The sequence below is a fragment of the Phyllopteryx taeniolatus genome, chromosome 9 (assembly GCF_024500385.1).
Source record: "Phyllopteryx taeniolatus isolate TA_2022b chromosome 9, UOR_Ptae_1.2, whole genome shotgun sequence".
Taxonomy (NCBI): domain Eukaryota; kingdom Metazoa; phylum Chordata; class Actinopteri; order Syngnathiformes; family Syngnathidae; genus Phyllopteryx; species Phyllopteryx taeniolatus.
In genome coordinates, this window is record NC_084510.1 from 6,237,492 (window position 1) to 6,243,600 (window position 6,109).

Consider the following 6,109-nt stretch of genomic DNA (forward strand, 5'->3'; position numbering starts at 1 on the left):
TCTACGAGTATGATGAAAATGAAACGAGGGTGGACGTTTCATCAGGCTAATGATCCAAAACAAATTGCCAAGGAAACTCTCAATTGGTTTCAAAGAAAAACATGAAAAATAAAGCTGCTACAATGGCCCAGCCAATTACCTGACTTGAATCCAATTGAAAATCCATGGAAAGAACTGAAACTCAAGGTCCATAAAAGCAGAGGTGCACAAACACAACATAACATAGTAACATATTCTATTAACTGTACTTCTCAGAGGACTTTAAATGCTCCGTACTTTTTACTTTTACTTGAGTATGTGAAGAACGATCGATACTTTTACTCCGTTACAATGATCGACATTCCGTTCACTACTTTTATTTATTCATTCTTACGTGTACGCGTCTATTTTTAGACTCCATCTTCGACTTTCGCACAGGGTGCCTTTGCGCCAATCAAACGGGATCACCAACGTCATTTGACTCCAATTCACCAATCAGACGACACGAGGCCGTCACATGCCCACGCACGTAGCCTTTTCAAGCCAATCAAAATGACTACTTTTTCACCAATCAGACGACACAAGGCAGTCACATGACCCCCTCACATAGCCTTTGCGAGCCAATCAAAATGACTCATTTTGGGGAAAAAGACAGCCGCGCGACTGTTTATTTTACAGACTCCAAAAAACAACAGCTTAATCATGCAGCTCTTAAATGATGACTGCTCAAACTTGGATATTTCAGCTCACTTCAAACTTGAGAAAACACCTTGCGGTAAGTTGCAGATGTTTCTTTTGTTGTTTTGGCAGTGGATATGGCAAAATTAGCACTATCCCTATGGTCTCGCACACACACACACACAATCAATAACTCTGGTCAGCAAACAGCTTCTTCATGTAGTCATTTAAGCGAATAAAGCAAATAATGTTTCTGTAGGGCCCAATGTATGTGTTGTTGGTTTTTGGGCAGTTAAAAATTTAAAGGGTGTCGACTCCCATATATTATATATATATTTTTTTAATTTAATTTGATTTCCATGTTCTGATTTTTAAAAAAATAATAATAATCAGAAGTTACTCACAAGTTACTCTTTACTTGAATAGATTTTTCATTGAATACTTTGTTACTCTTACTCAAGTCAATATTTGGATGACTACTTTTTACTTTTACTTGAGTCATATTATTCTAAAGTAACAGTACCGTATTTGCACGACCAAAAGGTGCACCGTATTAAAAGGCCCAGTCACAGTTACGGGGTCTATTTCTGCATTTAACACATACATAAGGCGCACCGTATTATTGGGCACAGGCATTTTAAAACATACGCTAGCTTAAAACATATGGTAGCATACATGCACGCTAAAACATACGCTAGCATGCATGCAAGGCAGCGGGAGCAAAACTGAGTTTGGTTGTACTTTATTGAAGTAGTTAACAATGTACTCACATTATTTTTTGATCAATCCTCATCCACAAATCCAACAAAGTCATCATGTGCTGTATCCGAAATGAACAGCTGGGCAAGTTCTCCATCAAACATGCCGGGTTCCCTCTCGTCATTGTCGGAGTCAGTCTCGTTGCCGGGGGGCTGTTCAGCAATGATGCTGGCTTTCGCGAAAGCTCGGACAACAGTCAAAGCAGATACCTTAGCCCAGGCATCCACAATCCATTCACATATGGTGGCGTAACTCGCCCGGCGCTTCATCTTCTTGACTTGGCGAAGCTCGTTTTCCTGCTTCCTCCACTTGCGAACCATGGATTCGTTGATCCTGAATTTTCTCGCGGCTGCTCGATTCCCATGTTCCTCCGCGTAACCGATAGCTCGCAGTTTAAACTGTGCTTCGTAAGCGTGTCTCTTCGTAGGTGCCATTTTCGGGGGTCTTTAGCCAAATCTACTGGGGGCGTGCCTTTAGCGTCCTCTTTCACGCGCACCCGTCCCCCTTTAACGTCCGGATGCTGTCAGTCCGGATGCTGTCAGTCACGTCCATCTTTCCTCTATATATATATACATAAGCAGCGAGTCGGCAGGAAATGCTCCCAGTCAGTCAAGCGGAGCGCTCATCAAAGTCACACAACAACATTTACAGATTTTGTGCACACATAAGGCGTGCCGCATTATAAGGCGCCCCGTCCATTTTGGAAAAAATTTAAGACTTTTAAGCGTGCCTTATGATCATGAAAATATGGTACTCTTACTTGAGTACAATATTTGGCTACCCACCTCTGCATAAAATAAGCCCACGCCACCTTCAAGATTTGAAGACTGCTTGTATGGAGGAATGGGCCAAAATCACACCAGAGCAATGCATGGTACTAGTTTCTCCAAACAGGAGGCGTCTTGAACTTGTCATTGCAAACAAAGGCTTTTGCACAAAGTATTTAATAAATACCAGTTGGAGTGTTCAATACTTTTTCCCTGTGTCATTTCACATTATTATTATTATAAATTACCATAATTTCTCATGTATAAAAATGTTCAATATTCAATAGTGCACATTATATATAGGTATGGGGGAAAACTTGTATTGTACACTGTACACTTTCATTCCAATATACCACCGCCCCCTAGAGGTTATGAAAAAGGTGTAGCCTACACTTTCATTTCAATATGACAGGGGTACATATGACTGTATATATGTACAATTGTGCTCAAAAGTTTACATGCCCAGGTAGATTTTGTGAAATATTTTATTTATTTATTTTTTAAATACGACTGATGACTGAACAACAACCATCTTTAATTTCTTCATGGTTAAGTTTTGTTTAATGATAATGCTTTCCTGAAATGCTTGACAGTTTAATTTGAATCCCATTCAAACAAAATGAAATGTGATTTGCCTGGTCTTTCATGTTTTCTTTAAAGAATTGTACACATATTACAAATTATGCCTGGGTAATAAACATATGACCATAACTGTCTGTTTTCTCATTTACTAAATAAAAGTAGGGCTGTGAATTTCAAAATAAGAGCAAATAAAAATAAAGTATTACATGTTCAAATAAAGTGCTTCAATTCAGAATAATTCTAAAAACTAGCAAAATACAGATAATACTTCATGTTTTGATGGTATGGGTAGAAGCAAAATCATGCATTGTAAAAATGCATTATACATAGGTAGAAGGGTTTTCCTGAATTTTGAGGTCAACTTTGGGGCTGCGCATTATACATGAGAAATTACGGTTTTCTAATTTTATTTGTTCTACTTTCTTTGTATGTATTGATTATTTGGGTTACTCCCAACATCTGGTGAAATTTTCATTTGGAAATATACAACCCCAATTCCAATCAAGTTGGTACGTTGTGTTAAACAAATAAAAACAGAATACAATGATTTGCAAATCATGGTCAACCTTTATTTAATTGAATACACGACAAAGACAAGATATTTAATGTTCAAACTAATAAACTTTATTGTTTTTAGCAAATAATCGTTAACTTAGAATTTTATGGCTGCAACATGTTCCAAAAAGCTGGGACAGGGTCATGTTTACACTGTGTTACATCACCTTTTCTTTTGACAACATTCAATAAACGTTTGGGAACTGAGGACACTAATTGTTGAAGCTTTGTAGGTGGAATTCTTTCCCATTCTTGCTTGATGTACAGCTTCAGCTGTTCAACAGTCCGGGTTCTCCGTTGTTGTATTTTACGCTTCATAATGTGCCACACATTTTTAATGGGAGACAGGTCTGGACTGCAGACAGGCCAGTCTAGTACCCGTACTCTTTTACTACGAAGCCACGCTGTTGTAACACGTGCAGAATGTGGTTTGGCATTGTCTTGCTGAAATAAGCAGGGCCGTCCATGAAAAAGACGTTTCTTGGATGGCAGCATATGTTTCTCCAAAACCTGTATATACATTTCAGCATTAATGGTGCCTTCACAGGTGTGTAAGTTACCCATGCCATTGGCACTAACACAGCCCCATCCCATCATAGATGCTGGCTTTTGAACTTTGCGTCCATAACAGTCCGGGTGGTTCTTTTCCTCTTTGGCCCGGAGGATACGACGTCCACAATTTCCAAAAACAATTTGAAATGTGGTCTCGTCGGACCACAGAACACTTTTCCACTTTGCATCAGTCCATCTTAGGTAAGCTCAGGCCCAGAGAAGCCGGCGGCGTTTCTGGGTGTTGTTGATAAATGGCTTTTGCTTTGCATAGTAGAGTTTCAAGTTGCACTTATGGATGTAGCGCCGAACTGTATTTAATGATATTGGTTTTCTGAAGTGTTCCTGAGCCCATGTGGTGATATCCTTTTCACATTGATGTCAGTTTTTGATGGTGAGGGATCGAAGGTCACGGGCATTCAATGTCGGTTTTAGGCCTTGCCGCTTACATGCAGTGATTACTCCAGATTCTCTGAACCTTTTGATGATATTATGGACCGTAGTTGATGAAATCCCTAAATTCCTTGCAATTGTACATTGAGGAATATTGTCCTTAAACGTTTTGACTATTTTCTCACACACTTCACAAAGAGGTCTTTGCTTGTGATTGACTGAGCAATTCAGGGAAGCTACTTTTATACACAATCATGGCACCCACCTGTTCCCAATTAGCCTGTTCACTTGTGGGATGTTCCAAATAGGTGTTTGATGAGCATTCCTCAACTTTCTCAGTCTTTTTTGCCACCTGTGCCAGCTTTTTTGGAGCAAGTTTATCAGTTTGAACATTAAATATCTTGTCTTTGTAGTGTATTCAATTAAATATAGGTTGAACATGATTTGCAAATCATTGTATTCTGTTATTATTTATGTTTAACACAATGTCCCAACTTCATTGGAATTGGGGTTGTATTTTATGAGAAAAATGGTGACGTGTGATATGCTTATTTCAGCCGCTGTATCTAATATGATGCTTTGCCTTAAGTGTACTGTAACTGTTCCATTCCAAGTGATACTTGCATGCTCCTCTATCTTTAATAGTTTAAATAATTCCATGAGTTAACTTTGTTCCAGTCTGCTCTGGTGGAAGAGTGCCCCCCAACACAAAGGTCCCTGGTTCAATTTCACCTTGGAAAGCTTTTAACACCTGACTTGGGGTCTTTTCTGTGAGTAGTTTTCCTGCATGGGTTTTCTCCAAGTCCTCTGGTTTTCCCCACCAATAAAAAATATATGTAATTTTCAGCCTTTGCCCAAGGTGCTTACACAAGCTCTGGAGTCCCACAATCACTACACTGCTCCTCAGGGATGGTTTATGAAGACGTGAACACACATATAAATTGATGTACATTTTAAGTATTACAAATACAGTTCATTAACCTTTTGCATTTTGTTTTATTGTAACATACAGTATAATTTTCATGAAGTTGCATAATAAACCTCTGTCTATGGAACATTTGTCTATGGGATTTGTTCGGATTTTATGAGTGTTTTGTCTTTAGATTAAGTCAATCCTTATGGGATGTAAATGAATTTAGCAGCTGTACTCCAAAACAACAAACTGGTGATCGAGGACGAAGGGAAGCACTGCAACACAGTTGTATCCTGTAGCTCAGATAAAGTGAGACAAAACTGACAAGCGCAAGAACATTTCCGCCATCCCTAAACGGCTGTAATGGGACTCAGGTACATTCAGAGGAGCATACATATGTGGATGTACAAGCAGCATGCAGGTACTAATTTATCACAGAGCAGGAAACGCCAGTGCTGCCGAACTATACTGTTAGTATGTTCAGTTGCAATACAGCAAAACAATGTCTTGCATGTTTACCATTGAGAAACACCACTGATTCATTGAAGCATAAAAGTACTGTGTTAATACTGTATTACAATACTTTTGTTTTTTAAACAAGTGACTATGTGATTATGCCAGTTGTGAATGATTACAACAATGCTTTAGTGCTCCTGAGGGAGAAACATTACACTATTTGCAGGCTTGTTATGTCTAAAGAAGCAGCTTGAAAGACAACCAGTGTCACATGCGGATGGGATCTGAAACCAAAGCTATTACAATGCAAGATACAATTGTCAGAGCAAAGCAACACACAAGGCAGAGACCACATCTGTTGTTTCAAATCAGAGGATGCTGTGGAGCTAAAGAAGAGCAATAATTGGACCCTTTATTAAAGTTATTAGTTCATGATAAATGCTACAACTTTAAAACGGATATATTAGGGGTGCAACGA

The 6,109-nt window shown here is 38.9% G+C and overlaps 1 long non-coding RNA gene across 1 annotated transcript; it reads left to right on the forward strand.

The window, feature by feature from the left end:
- Positions 1-644: 644 nt before the first annotated feature.
- On the forward strand, positions 645-5,302 carry LOC133483349 (uncharacterized). The gene is made up of 3 exons (XR_009790082.1): positions 645-754; positions 4,941-5,032; positions 5,110-5,302. It is a non-coding gene; the product is annotated as an uncharacterized LOC133483349 (long non-coding RNA).
- Positions 5,303-6,109: the final 807 nt, after the last annotated feature.